Source organism: Ursus arctos, unplaced genomic scaffold (assembly GCF_023065955.2).
Source record: "Ursus arctos isolate Adak ecotype North America unplaced genomic scaffold, UrsArc2.0 scaffold_12, whole genome shotgun sequence".
NCBI classification, from domain to species: domain Eukaryota; kingdom Metazoa; phylum Chordata; class Mammalia; order Carnivora; family Ursidae; genus Ursus; species Ursus arctos.
Window position 1 is genome coordinate 53,239,015 of NW_026622786.1, and position 20,123 is coordinate 53,259,137.

The 20,123-nt window shown below is 41.5% G+C and overlaps 1 protein-coding gene across 2 annotated transcripts in view; it reads right to left on the bottom strand.

The window, feature by feature from the left end:
• Nucleotides 1-20,123, bottom strand: part of CACHD1 (cache domain containing 1) — a 199,429-nt gene that overhangs the window by 74,126 nt on the left and 105,180 nt on the right. The gene's annotated exons all lie outside the window — the stretch shown is intronic.

The window sequence follows — 20,123 nt, forward strand, 5'->3', positions numbered from 1 at the left end:
TTTTTTAAGATTTTATTTATTCGACAGAGATAGAGACAGCCAGCGAGAGAGGGAACACAAGCAGGGGGAGTCTGAGAGGGAGAAGCAGGTTCCCAGCAAAGGAGCCTGATGTGGGGCTCGATCCCAGAACGCCGGGATCACGCCCTGAGCCGAAGGCAGACGCTTAACCGCTGTGCCACCCAGGCGCCCCAAGTCTTTAAATTATCTTATCTGAACACCAGTGACCAAGAACAAAACTGGTGAGTAGTGAAGGAAAAAGGATGTTTGTGGAGTAGGAAATATCTAGACTTGATTCCCTGCTCTGTTACTATTAAACATGTGACTCTCGACAAACTCCAATTTTTCTGAGCCTCAATTTTCTTCTCTAAGGAAGAAAATTGAAAAAAAAAAAAAGATAACAAAGTTCCTCTCATGGTATAGAACACACAGTTTGCACATTCTGTATTGTAATGTAAATAAGGTCAAGGTCTTTTTGATTCCCAATGGTAGTGCAACGCTAGGACTGGGGCTAGAACAACACTAGTACTCTGGCTAATTGCTGATAAATAAATGCTAGTATAATCAACAACTCATTTGCTAGAGCAAACAATAATCTGCAAGAAAATAAGAGGAAAATATACCATCTCAATCATATACAGCCCTATAAGTATTTTTTTTCCTACGAGTATTTTTAAGTGAACTTAATCCAGAAGTAACAAAAGCAAAAAATCTTAAATTTCTAAATAATCCATTTAGGATTTCATATACTGATAAGACTTCTGAAATTTCTAGGCATTCCCCATGAAATTAACTCAATCTGAAATTAGGGTTTTTAAAATTTGTGTTAAAATGCATACCTCAGCTAATAAATGCCATTGATGAAATTCCATTTACCCAGGTAGAGAAGCTATATGATCTAGAAGAAACACTTCTAAAAATCAAGATCCACTTGATTATTCACATGAACTTTGATTATCTGCTGATCACATCTCATAATACATAAGAATTATTACATTGAACTGATTGTATAAGCAAGGGGACTAGATCTTCACATGGTGTGTTCGGTTCCAAAAAGAGAGTTAAGCAGCTTTGTTTGGAATACATATCGTCTCAAAGGAAGAGGTTACTGAATTTTAAGAGAACTTTAGTCCTGCCTTCAACCCAGGACAGAATTCTATCAACATTGTCAACTGTGCCTCCAAGACACAGTTGCTTCACCAACGTGGTTGCTCTTCCTTGGACCTGCTCCAATTTGTCTAGACAGGAGACTGGTGACTCAAAAGCCACAGATGGAGAGAAAAGAAGAAATTAATACACCAGCAGCTGCCTGTGTGCATGCGGGCAAAGCAACATAATCTCACTCTCCCTCTCTTGTAGCACGTGAACATCCGTGTAGCAAGAGTGGCACTATACAAGGAACTCACATGCTCCCCTTGCTCTAGACAGCCACGTTAAACCTATTCCCTCACATGCTTTTTAATAAAAGACCAGAGAATATTTAGGCTCTGTGGGCTGGCTATACAGTCTCTATCACAACTGCTAAAGCCCCGCCACTGCAGTGCGCAAGCCGCCGAAGAGCATTCGCAAAGAATGAGTGCGGCTGTGTGCCAATAAACCTTAATTTTCAAAACAGCCAGTGTGCCAGGCTTGTTTCACCACCCCTGGCCCAGATCAGGGCAGTCCAAGAGAATGCTCTGAAATGATAAAAATGTATTATTTGTGCATCGTCTGATATGGTAGCTACCCGTGGCTATGGAACATTTGAAACGTAGCTGATGTAACTTAGACACCAAAATTTTAAAAAAGCGTTTAATTCCAGTGAACATACCGAATTTTCTATTTTATAATCTTACCTTAAATGTAAATCATCACTGAATAGTGGTTACCATATTGGACAAGTAAAATTCTCTAAGTTTCTCTGGATTATAAGTCTCTATTCACTTATTACTCTCCCACAAAGTCTTATCCTGATTGTGGATGATTTCTCATTCTGTGTCAAGTGCTTCCACCTTCTCTCAAAGCATGTGCCATAATTTTTAATTATGGCTCCATCTGAGTATTTTTCATGGGTGGATTCTTATCGTTATATGAATAGACAAGATCTCCTCGAGGGCAGGCACTGCTATGTATATATAACACTCAGCATTGCTCTTGTCAAATCAGGCACTCCTATTCACTGATCTTCTATCAGCATCCATGGTGCCGATGCCTACCCGTTCCGGGCTCCCCAGAAGACTCTGGAAGTCCAAGCAGAAGAGGACCATAACTCAGATGTAGTGGTCCTCAGATGTAATTCCTGAAAGTCTAGCATATCAGAATCACCTGGGATGCATTTGGAATGCAGATTCCTAGGATCTATCCTAGAAGAGTCCAACTTAATGAGTCTGAGGGAAGGCCCAGGAATCTGACTTTGGCAGGCTCACCAGAAAGGAGAAACCCACCAATCCTGCCATGTAGATTCCTTTAGAAATAAAGCAGTAGATTGGTTTTCTGTGTAAACATAGGTACTTCAAAGTATGCCTCAAAAACAGTATGCCTCAAAGACAGAAGGTCTTCCAATTTGAATCAAGATAACAGAACTTGCGGGTATGCCTGCAACTCACATCTGCTCTGTGCTGTACAAATTATAAACCCCTTCTACTTTTTTTAAGGTTTTATTTATCTCTACACCCAACGTGGGGCTCAAACTCATGACCCTGAGATCAAGAGCGACGAGGTCTTTTGACGGTGCCAGCCAGGCGTCCCCTTTAATCCCTACCCACTTCACAGCTGAGAAAAGTGACACCACGAAGAGAGGCTTGAACCCATCACCCAACTCCCTGTCCAAGGATGAGCCACACACCACACTGCTTACTTTAAGTGACACATAATGAAGAACTTGCTGAAAGGGGCAACTCAGGAGTTATTGATGATTTCTCCCGGGAGAAGTATAAGTTTGGTGAGAACCCCTGTCTCCTTGGATGGAGTTTCCAGGGCCAGGACCTAGGCTATCGGCCCACCCCTTGTGAAGTCTACAGCCCTGTGCTATACTCAAATAGATTCCCCAGGTCTTTGTGAAATGAAAGGTTGCTCCCGGGGAGCACAGCAAGAAAACTATTTATATAGGTTGCTTTCCTTTCTGTACTGAAAAGATCATCTTGGAGAGCATTAAGAAAAACGTTTTTATAACAATAAAACACGGATGGGACTCGTTAACAAAAGTGCTCAGTAAACATCTGTGAGTCATAAAAAGGTTTCACAATGTCGTATTTGTCACCAATAATTTACCCAACCTTTTCTTCCCATTATCTCCCAACCTATAGTTCTAACCAGATCAGTCTTTCACCTGTCCGAGCACAACTCCGATGTTCTCCAGTGTCTACTGTGCTCAACAAAGCCCAGCTTTTCTTCTCCTTCTCCCTGAACTTCTGTAAGTTCCTGCCCATGATGAGCCTCTCCTCCTCCAACCTGACTAGTGCCATTCAGTGTCTTAATTCCATGCCCATGTCTCATTTTCTTAAAAATTTACTTTGAGAGAGAGAGTGAGAGTGCACGTGCACCCATGAGCCACGGGAGAGGGAGAGAATCCCACGCAGGCTCCACGCCCAGCAAGGAACCCAACACAGGGCTTGATCCTACGTCCCCAAGATCACGACCTGAGCCACAATCAAGGTCAGACACTCAATTGACTGAGCCACCCAGGTGCCTCTTATTTTTTACATTGTTTTGTAATCAGGCTTACCACAGTGTCATCATAGTTGATGTCTGGTTTTAGAATTCCATTTATAGTAACAAAATACCAGTCGACAAAAATTTAATATAATGAGGGGTGCCTGGGTGGCTCTGTCTTTGCTTCAGGTGATGATCCCGGGGTCCTGGGATCGAGCCCCGTGCTGGGCTCCCTGCTCAGCAGGGGCCCTGCTTCTCCTTCCCCCTGCCGCTCTCCCTGCTTGTGCACACACTGTCAAATAAATAAAATCTTAAAAAAAATTATAATGAGCAAATTATCTTACTTTTTTCACCTTTTGTATATACCAAATAAGGATGTGTCAAGTGAGAGATGAGACGCGAAAGATTTTGGTATAGATGCTTCCTGTGTAAACCCTGCCACACAGAAACTGAACTCCCAATTCTTTCATAAAGCCTTTCACGTATTTGAGAAGTCTTAGTTCCCTCAGTGGGACTGTAAGTCACTTGAGGATTTATATTTCTCTCTCAGGTGTAGCACACTGGCAATGTGTAGCATCCCATAAATTCTTACTGGTGACTAATGGATGAGGAAGGGCAGAGAGCTATGTCACTGGAAAGCTCTGGGTACTATACCCAGTCATATCCGCTCAACATCTATGATGAACAAAGCACTACCAGCATGGCAGAACAGGATTAGGTCATGGTCAGGAGGGAGAGGTACACGGATCTGGACTGCAGGTTGGGTTTAAATTACATTCTGCTGTGTAACTCCTGCACATAACTTAGGATTTCTAAGCCTCGGTTTTTCTCATCCACAAAATGGTGATAATAGTACCTATTTCATAAGGTTCTGTTAAGAATCAAGTCAGAAAATGGCTCTTAAGAGCCTGGTACACAGTAAGCATTTAATAAACAGTAGGAACCAGTACTGGATGTATTAGTAACAGTTACCAGCTACTAAGTGCTCATCACATGTTCTGAGTACTTTTCATGGATGAACTCATCTGATCTTCACAAAGCCTGAGAAAAGAACTAATATTATCATCACTTGAATGCCTGGAAACTGAGGCACAGAAATGTTAAATCAAGAAGCCCAAGGTTGACAGCTGGAAAGCAAACAGAACCAAGATGTGAACATATATTCCAGCTCTTGTTCATAATGAATATACTACCATGTATCCCAATAAATCAACAAATTATCATTAAACATTATCTAAAATAGCTGAAGTAGAATTCAGTTCTCTCCGAGGAAAAGAGTACTCTGAAAGATTGTAGGGCATAGGAGAAATCATTGCATTTCACTTAATAGAAAATGACATTAGCTGGGGCGCCTGGGTGGCTCAGGTCATGATCTCAGAATCCTGGGATGGAGCCCCGTGTTGGGTCCCTGCTCAGTGGGGAGTCTGCTTCTCCCTTTGCCTCCCTCCTCACTCGCTTGCACACACTCTCTCTCTCTCAACCCCAAATAAACATCTTAAAAAAAAAAAAAAAGAAGAAAGAAAGAAAGAAAGAAAGAAAGAAAGAAAGAAAGAAAGAAAGAAAGAAAGAAAATGACAGCAGCTAAACATGAGGCTTCACAATGCATAGCTACAGAGGAAGAGCTCTATGGACAAAGGGAAGTATGTGGAGGAAGAAGATTTTAAAGGCAGGTATTCTTTATTAATGGTTGATAACTTAAATGTTCACCACTGGCATAGCTGTGGAATTGGCCAGTAAGAGAATTACTTTTTATTATTTCATTCTAGAAAAGCCTCAAGTTGCCCTCCATTCAGCACTGACATCTGAGGGGCTTCGGGGAAGCGGCCGACAGGAGCGTATGCATGCACATTCTCTGCACAGACAGGAGATAGATCAGACCGCTGCCCGCTCATGCCAGCTTTCTCCTTTTCCTGGTACCAAAGTTCTCCGCTCAAAGACCCTGGCATTCTGATAATCTGAGAACCCGGAACAAATGGCTTATATACAACAAAGATAACAAAAATAAGACAATACCAAGAAAGAAAAAACTGCACCAAATTCTGAAAATTCTCGCATGGGGCAATGAATATAGGGTGCAGAACAACATGAGGGACAATGGCCACAGCTTAGGTGTTACTGGAACGACGGGCGAGGTCTAATACTGAAACACAACCCAGGAAAGCCCCAACTGATGTGGTGCAAACACACAGCCTTCCAGAGATCAAACTTGATCCAAAAATAAAATGTTCACTTCTGAAGGAATCCAGAGGACAAGCCTGATGTTTTAGCATGAAATACCCACCTTCCAGGAGAACCTTAGCCAGAGGGGAATCTGACCTCGGTCTTGTTAGCTCAAGGACATGGGGGTTCTCAAAGTTTACTAGTGAATGATAAACAGATTGTTACCTCATTTCAAAATCCGATTTAATTCTTGCTCTGAGTAATATGGGTGCGGTGAATGCCGGTGGCTTTAAGTTAATTTACTCCTATCAAGCCCCCACACTCAGAGAACTGTCACCCACACTCCTTCCTCCTGCTAGATGGCATTCTTTAAGTGGTTAACAGTCTCACAATAATCTCAGTGGTCTCGAGTTCCTTCACATGTGCTGAACCTCAGCCGTGGGCAGCATGTACTCCCCTGCTGGGTTGACATGAAATGCCTACAAATAAACCTCACTCTGCTTCTGTCCCTGCCTACGCCACTGACGCGCCAGTCAGGTAAGGAAGCAGGTGTCAACCAGCGGCTTAGAGATACAGGAGAACAGTGCATCCGGAGCTGGTGAGCCAGCTAGGAGATGTAATTACAAGAGCAAAAACCCTGTGATTATCACTCCACCCTCCACTCACCCACACTCACTAATGTCGCTTCTCTTTTGGACTCCGGATTCCTTGCTTAGCTGTCCTCGTTATGCGAGCCACCTCCAAGCCCCAGGGAAACGGTTGCCTTGCCTAAGATGGGAATGTATTATATGTACGTGTGCCTCTTTTAAATACTATTTATAAAAAGAAACCTACTATTCACCCTGATGTGGGCACTCAGAGAAACAGAAAGTTCATGCTTATAAAACTTTATAAAAACATGTCAGGAGCCATTAGGGGTTACCTAAAAGATTTTTTCATTGAGAAGTATATCAGCTGCCAGTCACATTTATGTAATTCCAGATTTATGGAAAAGGTCAAGCACTGGTAAAATCATAGACTGTCACATAAAATGAGCAGGGCAATTCAATTTATCTTTATATAGGTGCTTTAAAAAAAAGGAATTATAAGAAGAAAACGATCCTATCTAAATCTCCTATAGACCCTCACTCTAAAAAAAGGAGATATTGGATTATGACTGCTTTCAGTACTTATTTTCGTAAGATAAAACCAGTGCCTGAAATTCAGTTTCAAATAACTCTATCTTTCCTACGCCCGTAAGTTTGGAAAAAAACAAAAAACAAAAAAAAAACTTCCTTCTGGATTTACTTTCATGAACAACTGATCGAAACCGCATCCCGAGGGAGAAAACAGAACTGTGACTCCCACTTTGATCTCTTCCCCATGGAGAAATTCACTCCCTGCCTGGCTTGCAAGATGTTCATTTGATTGACGTTTGCTCTGATGTGCAAACTGCTTTGAACTTCAGACATTTAATTCCCATCAGGCTGCAGTCATTTTTATTCTCCTTCAACAGGATTTACAAGCAGGAGATCAGCAAATGTAGAAGATAAAATAAATTTGCAGAAGCTTTGAATCTTACATCAAAACAGTGTTCAAGTGAGTTCCAATTGGATTTCATTCAGCCGCGATTCACAGTGTAAATCAACTTTTCAGTGGAGTCCCAGTTTAGAAAGAAAAAGACATAAAGGAGAGAGACACATACACCAGTTGGGGTTTACTTCCTGAATCTCTTTTTTTGGTCTTTGTTTAAATTTCCTATGGAAGGTGATTTGCCAGGTAAATCACTCAGAACCCTGGGTTTTCCTCAACATTTCCAGTGAAGCCTGCCCAATTTATCACTTAACACACAAAAACCACACCCACAGTGTGGATTCCCAGGGTGATGGTGAAATGTGGTATTGTTCGCGGACACATTTTTAAGGCAATAATTTAAAAAGCAAATCCCTGAGGATCTCTCAGAAGAGCAAGGCTTACACTGCTAGTGGAGCCCATTAACAATGACACTACGATGACAGCTAATGGGATAGGGGGATATTTTTTACTTGTTTGCTTGTTCTTAATCACTGCTAAAATGCCAAGACAGGTGCAAAAGATTAAAAAACATCCCACTATTCCCTCTGGAAGCAGAATCTGGTATTAGATCAGAAGCTGGTGTAGAACAAATGTGGGGAGAGTCCGATGAAGCTTACAACCCAAGGCTAGACCTTGCTGCTAGGGCTGTTGAACTACCAAGTTCCATTTTAGGAAGAGCACACATCTTTCTGGGAAGCACAGAAAGCAAAATAACCTTGACCGGTAGCTGTAGGAGCCTTTCAAAGAAGGCCTGGACACTGAGGAATGCTCACCTCTAGCAGACCCCCGGTCCTAGGAACAGCCTAACAGTGTCTGGTCTACTAGAATAGGGAGGGATCACTTCACCTCTAACCAACCAGGTTCCTGCTCATTCTTTCTGGGAAGTGTCTGCTCTCCAAATATTTGAGCAACACCAGTTGAAAAGAATTAAACAAGAACCCCCTTATCTTCCACTTAACCACCCATGAGAACAAAGTTAAACAAAGAGAGAGCGAAGATAAAAATCAAACATCTGCACTGGCAAATATTTAAACTCTACGAATGGCAGAGGAAAGGGGTAAGAGTAGAATCACTTCAAAAAGGAACTATCACATTTATAAAGTAAATGATACTTGAACTCCCCCCCACACTGAGTTTACTTATTCAAACACCTAAATTAATGGGCAAACTGAAAAGCTGTCAAATAACGTGTAATCACGTTCCGAGAAATGGTTTTTCCTTCCATCTCTGCAGAGATTGGAGAGATAAGTCACATTCTTTTTGTTCTTATCAGTATTAAGGATTAAACCTTCAGGCTTCAGCAACTCAGCGGCAGCAGAAACAGGGCCAGTGTCAAACGCCCTTGGAAGGCAAGGCTTCCAGAGCAATAAAACTTCTCTATTAAAGTCTAAGTATCCTACAAACCAGCGCTATCTCCTTTTCAACATTTTCCCACCCCACAGATCACGGAGAGGAGACCCTGGTGTGATCTCGTGTCTCATGGGGTCGATTCAAAGTGGCAGTATTATTTACTTTGCGCTCTCACGGAAGCTTGGAAAACTGCACAGGTGACATCTAGGGGGATTGGAAGTGGATGCATGACCACATTAAGCATTTATCCTTGACCTCCTCATCACCAGGTTGTGGCAGGGGTGCATGAAGAAGAAAGAAGGGTACCTGGAAAAAGGAAAGAACACAAGCAGGTGGACAGAGGCCTGGTGGGAGCTGACCCGCAGCCCATCCTGCCACCTGACCTCTAAGAAGGGTTTAACATACCGTAGTTATTTATTTATATACTTTTCTCCCTTGCTAAGAAGACACAAAGAGAGATCCTTTCCTGTGTGTATCCCCAGGGCCTGCGGCCTGGAGTCAGCTGTGAAGAGTAAGACTTTTAGTCAATAACTGAGGTGAATGAATAAACGCATGAAACTTAAGAGGGTGGAGACTTCCCGGGACTAGAGACCGGAAATTCGTGTGGTTTCTTCCTTCGTAAATGGCTGACAACTGTGAGTGGTAGGACAAAGACATCAGAGAGAAGCACTAAGAACCTCAGACGTAGCAAATGACCTTGCAGATGAACTGGTTCGATCTCTGAGGCACATATGCAGTGGAGAGGCAAGAGGCCTGTCCAAATCTCCCTGGGCTGTGAAAGAAACATGAAATGTAAGATGTGGAATACTTAGGGCTGGGTCCTCAAAAACCATTATTGACATGGTATTACAAAGTTAATAAAGCTTTGCGCATACATCAGCATACTAGGCAAGTGGAGCCCCCAGAAAGAGATTATAAACAGAATGGTTTTTAAATCTTGGCATTCTTTGAAAACACTTTGATATTATTTGCACAATAAACATACGAAAAGCTCAAGGAAAGCTTCTGGTTCTCTGTGACTATAGGGTCTTTTTTTTTTTTTTTTAAAGATTTTATTTATTTATTTGACAGAGACAGCCAGCTAGAGAGGGAACACAAGAAGGGGGAGTGGAAGAGGAAGAAGCAGGCTCCTAGCGGAGGAGCCTGATGTGGGGCTCGATGCAAGAATGCTGGGATCACGCCCTGAGCCGAAAGCAGACGCTTAACGACTGCGCCACCCAGGCGCCCCATATAGGGTCTATTTCTTAAAGCTGGTATAGTCTACCAGCTTGTTTCTCTTAGAGACTAGTTTTTTGTTTTTGTTTTTGTTTTTAAAGAAGGAAAAAAGAAAAGACAATCATAGGATCAGCTCTCCCTAAAATCTGCAAAAGACCACTGGTGAAATTCAGAATTCTAAGCAGAGTGAGGTCTCCCTTCCTTGAGTAAGGGGCACATGAGGAAAAGCCAGAGAGTAGGACTGTCAGCTGACCCAAATGCAGGTGTGCTTTCTGCCATGAGGGTGTTTATCCGTAGTCTTTAAGGTACAGATACCTACTACCTGCACACACACGTGCACACACATGCACAGAAAGGACACAGGTTACTGCAGGAACATGGTTTTAAGACTGAGAAAGAAACTAACCCGACTATGGGAGGTTTATATTCAGCCAACTCAGAAATTTTAGAAGGTCATACAACACCTCAAGTGAAATTCTAAGAAGGAATACAATGTTCAGCGTTTCAATTGGCAGATAAGCCATTCCAATTTTACCACAGGTCAAAATACTTTGGCATTAAAAAAAACACAAAGATTTGAAATCAGGTATCCCAGATGACAAATCCTACTCCCTGAGCCTGGAAACAACCTCTCTGAGCCTACTTCGTCATGGGCAAAATGGAAAGGGGGGGGAGGGGAGGAGACAGTACCTACCCCACCACAGTTGTTGAGAGGATCATTTGAATAATCTAGGTAAAATAACATTTACAGGGGCGCCTGGGTGGCACAGCGGTTGATCGTGTGCCTTCGGCTCAGGGCGTGATCCCGGCGTTACGGGATCAAGTCCCACATCAGGCTCTTCCGCTATGAGCCTGCTTCTTCCTCTCCCACTCCCCCTGCTTGTGTTCCCTCTCTCACTGGCTGTCTCTCTCTGTCGAATAAATAAATAAAATCTTAAAAAAAAAAATAACATTTACAGAAGTAAAGCCTAAGAAAGTATTCTATTGAAGTGTAAACATAGTAACTTTTACAGAAGTTAAATAATGTAACTTAGTTGGCCTACTGAAATGTAAAGCATTCTGTAAAATCTTTGCTGAATTTTGAGCTCTACTGAAGTCCTTCTGGCACTAATATCCATAAAGACTGGATCTGTAACATTTTACCTGCCTGCAGGTAATAATAAGTTTTAAAAGAACTAGAGATGAAAGTTTGAGATAAGGGAGAATAACTTGAAAGGCTAAGATCTGCCATATAGCACTTTGAGGGCAAAACCACAAAACACACCTTCTTGGGGAAAGAACAGGACCTGCAATAAAATTAAACTCCGTTGTCAAGGACCAAGCTTGTCACATTAGTTGACCTTGTGACATGGAAAGAACAAAAGAGCAAGAGTCATAAGTGCAAAAGCACCTGGCTAAGTCACAATGTTCTATTTTTCATAAAAAACATAAGAGCAGAATAATTCTTATTATAAGAAAATGTATACAGGGTTAAACACTTTGCATCGTTTTTTCACGTGCACTACCTTAAAATAGGACGGGGCCAAACAGGAGTTGCCCACATGTGGGTCAGCATTATGTCTAGAAACATCATTTTAAACAAAACTTAGCTATACATTAGCATAACATTAAAGCTATACGTTTCAACTTGGCCCCCTCTCCTGAACTGCCATGCATATAACATTGTTCTGTGTGTGTATGGGGGGGGCGGGGATTGTGGGATGAAAATAAAATGATGCTACAGGCTAACCTCAACTTGCCAAACACCTCCCCAGGATGATCTGCGTGAACTTGAAATCAAATCAGCATGTTCATACTGAATGCACCTTCCTCTTAAAAAGTCTTCTTTTGCTAGGGTGCCTGGCTGGCCTAGCTGGGAGAACATGTTACACTCTTGATCTCATCGTGAGTTTAAGCTCTACATCGGGCATAGAGCCTCCTTTAAGCAAAAAATCATTTATTTTTACCTTTTATTATATTTCTATCCTCTGAGATGCTCAATTTAAAATTTATAACCATCTTTTAAAATCTTCTTCCCTACCCAATCTCCAACGAAATCTAGTTGGCAGATTTTATATACTCCCTCTCTAGGGGCTATGTACATTCTATGTAACCCACCACCGCCCAGGACATCCTTTACTCTCCTGCAATCCTTCCTTGAGGTGCCATTCCTTTTCTCCTGGATGACTAGGATGGCCCGATTTGACAAGCAACTTCCTCTCTACCACAACTACCGCAACCCTTTCTTTGCCAGCTAATTTGCCCAAATCTCAGACTGACCACAGCCTTTGTTTTAAAATCCACTGGTTACAGAGAACAATGTGTCCAGTTGGCCAAAGACTTTGAGCCCTGCACAGTACATCTCTATTCACCGCTGCACACTCAAGGCTGTATGATGCTTGCTCGTTTCCATCTGAAGCATCCTTCCCTAGATCTACCTGCAGGGGTTCTGCTGTTCAAGGGCCTAGCTACCACTTCTCCACCAAGACTGAGTGCTCAGAGGCCTCTGTTCATAATCGCTTTTTCTTCTAAAGGAGACTTTGGATTTTTCATGGCACTTGACACAGTCCGCTTAGCTTACTCTAATGTCCTATGAGCTCCTGAAAGTACAGACTGCTTTATACATGTTTGTCTATCAGACAGTATCTAGTACAATGTCTTGCACATTAACTGCCTTGAACAGGATCCAGACAAGTGGAGTTGAAAATGATATACATAGGTATTTGGAAATTTCATGTTTTTAAATTTACCCTGCATATAATCACTAATATTATATAATAATTATTCATATCCATTATTACTATATTAATGATTAATTCTGATAATGGAGATAACTAAGTCAAGATCAACCTACATTTCCTATCAGAGCTTCTAACAATGGAATAATATTCAGAAGAAAACTATCATAAATGGGCATAAAGGTACTTGAATTCCCGTCCAGAAGTGAAGTAGCTCAATAATTCTATTATCATCATCACCACTCTCGGCACGCAAAAACTAAAGGCAAAATCAGGTTTGCTACTATGCACTAACTCCTTCAGTAGATCTGTAATGGGGACCTGTTCATGTCCCTAAATTCAAATGTAAGAAGGATGAGAGTGAACATATAGTACAAATAGGACTTAGAACCTGACATCAACCAGTCTCACAGTTACTCAGAATCAACCTCAGCCACCTTTGGCTCCTCCCTCTTCTAACTCCCAAGATAGTGGGTGCCGATAGCCAAGTTCATGCCCCACTTGTTCTTTGCCTACTTAAATGCAATCAGACTAGGTCCTCCAGTTGTTACGTGGTTGATGGGTAAAAACCCCCTTAAAGGGGATCTTCATTTCATTCCTTTTCTCAAAAATCTTTAATTCTATCATTCAACCAACCATTATTTATTGAATGCCTACTGTGTATCAGACAGTAAAGATAAAGAAGCACAAGAAGAACTGTCCTTGGCTTCATTTACAGTCTCTAAAGTCTTCTGAATAAAGTTCAAATCTTCAGCCCAGCATTTGAGGCTATTTTCTGAAATTAACCAACTTCTCAGATGCCCCTTCCATCATTTGCTCCAGAAACAATATACTCTTCAGTGCTCCTGGCCATTTCTAGCCATGGGATTTTCTTCATATGGACTTTTCTCTCCTGGAAAGTTCTTCTTCCATATTCCTATATGTTCAAATCCCTTTCTTACTTCAGTACTCAGCTGAAATGCTTCTTCCATAAACCATTCCACAAATGTTTATTTTTTTTTAATGATTTAATGAATGAATAATTTAATCTCTGTAGGCCTTGCTACATAATACCATTCCCCCCCACCCCAGGTAGCTCTCAAAAAGATGAAGATAAATACTCCCATAAAATCTAGAATTTACAAATTTGGGCAGTAGAAAAATTTGCCTATAATGGCAAATGGCTCCAGTTAAAAACGAACCTTCTAAGAAGGCTGGGGGAAATTAACCTTGAGAGCTGGGTCTCTGGAGTATAGTTCAAACTGCTCCTTTTACAGCTGAGGAAACTGTGGACTTAAAAGGTCAAGTGAACTTTCTAAGATCACATGGCAAATTGGCAGAGCAAAGGCCCATTTAGTACTATGCAAATTGGCAGAGCAAAGGCCCATTAGTACTATGCTGCAATGATATAACCTGCATCACAACTGAACTTAAATGGAAAGGAAAACTGTCTTCACTGCTTAAGGTATTTCTTTTCCACCAGGGATAAGACTGAGAGGATTTTAAAAATTAAAAATTAAAGAAGCTTGCCTCCTTTTAAAAATGAAAGAAGGCTCATCTCTGAGTTCAGCTTTAAAAAAAAAAAAAAAAGGCAAACACAAACTTTGACCTGAAGCTAGTAAGTCCCGAAAGAATCCTAGGGATCCTAGTTTTGGAATCTGAACATTATGGGTCAGCATGTTAGCCATCAAAATTAAAAACAACTCTCTAACTTATTTCTGGCTCCCATGGTGTCAGCAATACTTGAACTTAATATGTGAGCATAGAAATCTGCATATATAAATCATACCACAAGATATACAACCAATTTACATGAAAAAAGACATTTAAAAAAATATTTTTTAATCTATCCATTTTTTAGAGAGAGAGAAAGAGAGAGAACACAAGCAGGGGGAGGAGAAGCAGGCTCCCCACTGAGCAGGGAGCCTAACGTGGTGCTCGCTGCCAGGACCCTGAGATCATGACCTGAGCCAAAGGCAGATGCTTAACTGACTGAGCCACCCAGGCACTTCTACGTGGAAAGACTTATGCAGCTGCCTGCACTCCTATCCAGGCAGCTATTAACATGAACATTAACTTCTTAAGAGAAACAGTCTAGTAGAACACAGCATAAAGTTTGAAGAGTGATCATCTGGCATCCTCCAATCTAAATGTGAGTGCTAATAAAAATTTAACTTCAATGGTAAGTTTTGCCACCCAATTTTCTATCCTTTCTCTAAGAGTGTGTGATGGTAAATTTAATGTGTTAATTTGGCTGGGCCAGGGTACCCAGATATTTGGTCAATCATTATTCTGGATATTTCTTTGAAGGGACTTTTTGGGATGACAGTGGACTTGTGGGTCCAATTACTTGAAGGCCCTAATAGAATAAAGACAGACCTCCCCAAGCAAGAAAGAATTCTGTTAGCAGATTGGAACTGCAACACTTCCTGGGCCTCCAGACTTCTGGGCTATCCTACAGATTTTTTATTTGCTTCTGCATAATCATGTGAGCCAATTCCTTAAAATAAATCTATCTTCCTCTCCCTCTTTTTCACATATGTCCCCTCTATTGGTTCTGTTACTCTAGAGAACCCTAAGACAGGGTTATAACAGTGGCTGTTCATGAAAAACACCATCAGGAGCCTGTGTTCTTGCATCAGGACCTATATGCTGGTTGCTTTGTCCATAACACAATACCGCCAAATAAGTTCGGTGGCAAGGCTTAACTCTTGAAATCATATTGTTCTAGTGGGTGGCAGCCAGGGATGCATTAAGTTTGGGTTCTCAGAAAATGAGATGAGTGTTCCCTGCCTTCCCTGGTGACTACATCAATCTCAGTGGATGCTCCGTCTCAAAGAACTTCTTGAAAAATAGCAGGAATCTAATCTGACAATGTTTCCCAGAGTTTCTTCTCTTTTTGGAATCAGTGAAGCTTTTAAAGTCTTCCCTGATGGATAGGAGAGAATTCTCTATAGAGCTCAAGTCTAGCTGCAGATGGCAGGCTTCTGAGGGGCTTGAAAACAATTGCTTACTGACTCTAACCACCAGAGTATCACTTTGCTCATCTCAAACCTGGCCTAGATGCCTTAAATTCCCACCACAATTAACCAATTCACAAGCATTAACTGAGTGAAGAAAACAGCACTGAACCCCACACAAAGACACACACAAAAATAAAAATCTAAGTTCATTTCCTCAGTATTTCCTTCTTAGTTTACCTTCACATTGTTCCCTTCTTCTAAAAACAACAAGAAAAAAACCAAAAAAGCCCCATAGGAATAAAAAAAACCCCGTAAGAATAAAAAAAAAAAAATAAGAACGCCACCAGGCAGAACACCTACAGAAGAAATTGGGGAAGGGAGGAAAGAAATGGATTAAGAGACATGGAAGATAAAATTACTGATTGGTTTATATAAAAGCCAAGGGTTAGTGGGTCCTGCTGAGTAAACAGTAGGTTCAGAGGTGCTCAACAGAACCCCATCTCTGTGGCAAGCCAGGTTTCAGGGACAGATATTCTAAATGTTATGCATAAAGGAGCTATATTCTTTAAACTTGACATTTTCTTAAGTCAAATTTATTAGTATTATACAGTCCTTTTAGACCAGGAGTTGCAAACTCACAGGTTAGTGTGGGCCAAGCAGGTGTTAAAGTCAGGGGAATGGGTTGGATGTAATCCACAGGGACTAGCAGGAACTGTGTGAAAGGGAGAATATGGGCCCTGTGCTCAAAGGGGAGTCATGCAAGCTGATTGCTGCCTAGTGGGAATGTGGGCACATTATTGCCAGATCTTCTGATTTCAGAGAAGACAGAAATTTGGATTTTTAAAATGCGTAATCTCCCCAAATTTAGATGTTGGCAACATATTTTAAAACTTATAAATTTAAAAACCTTTAAAATATCCTGTGGGGCCAAGATAAACACATCTGTTGACCGGATACAGTCCCCGAGCGTAATTCTGTGTTTGTGTGTCTGTGTCCTCGTCGTCATGGGTGAGCCCACTCTTTTGTGCGCTCTTGTCAGCGACCCAACATAACACGAGGGCAGCTGTTCATTAAATATGTAAATGAACTCGTTGTCAAAATTGTTATTTTAAGTGATACCACTGAAAATGAGTTGTCTTAGATTAAGCCATAATCTAATTTTTTTCCATTTTAGAGGAGTTTGATTCTTCTGATCATTCCTTCAGCAAACATTGACAAAGAACCTAATCTCCATGCAGGGTCTTGCACAAAATAATTAACTTGTAGGACTCCTGAGTAGGAAAGAGTTGAGTGGTCTGAGAAGGAAAGTATCTAAATCATCTGAAAAATCAATTTTCTGCTGCTTTGCAGGTTCTCTCTGTTGTCATCATAGTATAAACCTTCAGAATCCCTAATAGGACATTTTAAAGCCCTTCTCTCTTCAGAACTGGGCATTTTATTAAAATAAGCATGATCAAGCCTTTGTGAGAAAAGTAAATGGATTATAAATCAGTAACAATGAAATTCTAGGCTTGAAACAAAAACTGGATATTAGCCATTAGTTAAAATTAGTTGTCAAGATATTGCCCTAGTACTAACTCATCTATGATGTCTTTGGAGAAGCAGCCAGGTCAATGGGCCACAGGCAGGCAGCTAAAATGTTAGTACCAAACAGCCTGAGCACCACTGGGCCAGGGCTAGGTGTCAAAACATGTTTACAGAGCCCAGATGTTTAAGAATGGACAAAATCCAGATCTAAGACTGGGGTCCCTTATCTCAAGTTAATTGCTTATATTTCTTAAAACAGCAGTATTAAGACATTTGCATGTGGCCAGATACAAGCCACAGGTGCCAGAGCCTGCTTTACAGAACTGTAAAATCTCACAATTTGGAAGGACTTTAGCAATGCCCTTGAGTCCATTTTTAATGACCTTTAATTATTACCCTATCACCTTCATGATTTTGGTCACATTCATGTAATATTGTCATTTAAGTGAATTCACTTTTTAAGCATATTTATCACCATAAGAGAAAAAAGTGTATCTCTTGACCTAGAGGATAATATCCATACTTACCAAATAAAGAAGTTACAGCCTAAAAACATCTCCCTACAGTGACCCTGTGAGGTATGTATGATCCTTATTCTCAGCTCACTGATGAGGAGACTGAGGCTCAGAATTAAGTGACTCCCCAGGGTCAACTTATGAGTGAAAGAGGCTGGATTCAAAACCAAATCTGCTACCGTTTAGGGGAAAAAAAAAAAAAAAGTTCATAGTTGTGTCCTCAAAGTGCTTCCCAAGACTGGGAGTTCTTCCTTTCTGCACTTAACTCCAACGTGAACTCCCTGAGATTGAAAATGTAGACCTTTTTGGAGGGGACGGAATATATACTGAGAACGTGTTCAATAAGATACCAAAACAGAAGGTGTTGAGAAAAGCGTTGTATGAGGGACTGGAATAAAGGCAGCAGAGGGTTCCCATCCCGGCTCACCCCAAAAACTTATTATTAACTCTTCCCATTTTTGATTCTTCATTAAGGTGGAGAGAGGGGCGCTTGGGTGGCTCAGTTGTTTAAGCATCTGGCTTCAGCTCAGGTCATGATGCCAAGGTCCTGGGATTGAGCCCTGCATCAGGCTCCTTGCTTAATGGGGAGTCTGCTTCTCCCTCTCCAGCTCCCCCTGCTTGTGCTCTTCCTCCAATAAATAAATAAATAAAAATTTTTTCTTTAAAAAGTGAGAGAGAGTCTCATAATTTTAGAAAGTGTTTGTGTCCAGCCAATTGCTAGAAAAGCATCAGCTCGGAGTCACTGCAAAAACTCCTAAACACGAACCCCTGGGTAAGTGAGCTCATTCAGAACCAGGAAGACTCTCAGAGAAGGGTAGTCATCTCCGCGACTCCCTGCTGTGAACAGTTTTTATTAGTTATCTCTTTAATATGCCACCAGAGGGAACCTGTTTTTTACTCATCTATAAATCTTCTGATTACCCAGCTTCATTTCCAAACTGCCCTGGTTTTAGAAGCTTCACCCCAAATGGAGCTGGTTCTGTCAATGACTCCCAGTGAGAAGATAGATTGCATGCCTCTCTCCAGAGTCCCCATGCAACATTCACTACCAATCTCTGAAGGAGGGAAGGGCCTCCTACTGACCTGCTTACTCAACATGTATCCTCCTGGGACAACAGAAGTCCCTTGGATGGTAAACTGAACTGAGAAATTCCTGAAGGGCAGACACTACACTTTATGTTTTATTGTATTCAGCAAAAGGTAGACCACTGAATTTTGCCAGATTATCTACATGGCCTGCATCTCAGACCTCAACTCTTACCTCAGCATATTTAAATGGAAATCACAGTCTTTACCCCAAAACATTTTTTTGAAGATTTTATTTAGTTACTTTGACAGAGAGAGAGAGACAGCCAGCGAGAGATGGAACACAAGCAGGGGGAGAGGAAGAAGCAGGCTTCCAGCAGAGCAGGGAGCCCGACGTGGGGCTCAAGTCCAGAACCCTGGGATCACGCCCTGAACCAAAGGAAGATGCTTAACGACTGAGCCACCCAGGAGCCCCTACCCCAAAACATTTTGATGGAAGTCCTCCCAAACTTTTAATGTGCGCATGTATGCGTGGCCATTTTCACAAGTCAGCAAATATTCTTTTACCATCTCATGACTACATCTTACCATCTCATGTTTGTGGATGTGATACAATCCCCTTGACTAATCAATCCCCTATTACTAGAAGTTGAAGGTATTGACAATATTTTCTATTCTAAAGGGCACCGCCATGACTTTCTTTACAGACTTCTCTTTCTAAACATGTCTTATTATTTTCTTGTGATGTTCCCCCAAATGAGATCAAATAACATGCATACTTCTCAAGTTCACAAAATCTTTTGTGATGTCATCCACCTGATACATTTCTCTGCTTTGAGGAACCACAGTACCTTTCTGTGTCATATTTTGTGCCATTAATTATGTTCAGTATTTGCCCTCCACCCCCAAAGTTTTAATTTGTTGAGAGTAGACATCCCCTTACTCAATTCAGATTCTGACAAGTAGTAATTAAATACCATCGCCAGGTGCTGGGGTAAAAACGGATGAGGTGCAATCCCTGCCCAGAACAGCAGGGGAGGCAGAGTCACCACCAACAACCCATGATACATTAAGTTCTACACTGTAACAGAGGTGTTTGAAACTTACTATGGGAACAGAGATGAGGGGGCAAGTGAATCCCTCCAGGGGCAAAGGGAAATAAGGAGAAAGAGAGAAAAAAAGAGGTATTAGGAAGCTATGGAGAGAGGCAAATGGTTGAGTTACTTCTTGAAACATTAACAGAAATTCACAAGGTGGACCAGTAATGGGATGAAGACATACAGGATAGATTTCCAGTAGAGACCAGTCAATTTGAGCTTGTTTCGACTAGAGCAACAGTTCCACTTAGAAATTTATGAAAACCTTTTGAGGCAGGGTTTTTCACCATCTGCACTACTGACATTGTGAACCAGAGAATTCTTTGTTTGGGGGGGGTCTGCCCTGTGCATTCCAGGACGCGGAATAGCATCCCTGCCCTCTCCTCACTAGAT